Source organism: Diachasma alloeum, unplaced genomic scaffold, assembly GCF_001412515.2.
Source record: "Diachasma alloeum isolate Michigan unplaced genomic scaffold, Dall2.0 Dall_scaffold_00366, whole genome shotgun sequence".
Lineage (NCBI taxonomy): Eukaryota > Metazoa > Arthropoda > Insecta > Hymenoptera > Braconidae > Diachasma > Diachasma alloeum.
Window position 1 is genome coordinate 519,805 of NW_021680505.1, and position 1,181 is coordinate 520,985.

Below are 1,181 nucleotides of genomic sequence, written 5' to 3' on the forward strand. Positions count from 1 at the left end.
TTAAATCCCCACCCTCTCAATTACGATAAAAATAAAACACGTTGGCATTTCACTTTCGTCAATTTCGAATGAAGAATTTTTGTTGATTACCAGTTTAATCAGTGATTTATCCACTAAAAAAGTGACTGATCGGACTGACAATTTACTTTCAATGTCCCACATGTGTTAGACTGGTTTTCCACTTGAAAATAAAATGAATTCTGAAAAAAAAGTGTCACACACTTTCGACAAGTTTTACGACAGTCGGAATAGAAATGCATGTTGATGATTCTATTTACAGACTACTAATAATTAAGGATGAAATGAAAATCGTCGAATCCGTGGAGAGTTTCACCCGGCGACAGTTAACCGCAATGTCAAATATTTCAATTGCTACCTATTGTGTTATTTTTTTTCGGAGTATTTTCCTGCGGATAGCATTTGATGAGAGGCGGACGCGAGTGTTGTACGACAGAAGAAAGAGAGTTCTGGAAAGACATCACGGAATGGAATGACAATTTGTCATTGGGGAGTTCTCATGAGAAATTCCGGCCATTTCTGATGCGCAAAGATGACAATTAAATGGAAACTTGGCGAGCCAGAAATAGAAGTTGGGTGCGACCTTCAGCTACAACTGAAATTGTTGGATTTTTTTATTGAAATTTGATGTGCAATTTCACTTATTGATTTTACTCGACCCTTACGAGGGTCACGAGGGTCACCAGAGTCACCAGAGTGTAAAGTATTTACTAATTATTTGATTCTCTTCCATTTTTGCTTCCGCATGTAAGCATTGCAATCATTCAAATTAAAGTTTTGAATTTTTTGTGTTATATCGACCCATTATGATCCAAAAAGTTCGAAAATGCAATTTTTAGACGGTGTCCGTACGATATGTATGTATGTGGTAAAATTTGTCTTCAATTGTTTGTTAATGAGTGGATGGAATTGAATCTTTTTTTTCAAATGTAGATATTGTTGAACCCTATCGATCGCCATTAATTAAAATTTAATTCATCGATTAGTTGTTTGTCCCATGATAACTTTAAAAAAATGTTCTGAATTGATTGAATGATGGCTTAAAAAATTTGTTTGGATGGTCTTTTGACCGAGTTCAAAGATGAAGGCGCTAGCAATAATCGTTATTTTGATTTATTCGAAAATTTTCAAAAATTTTGTTTTGTTTGAAAATCAGAATTGCC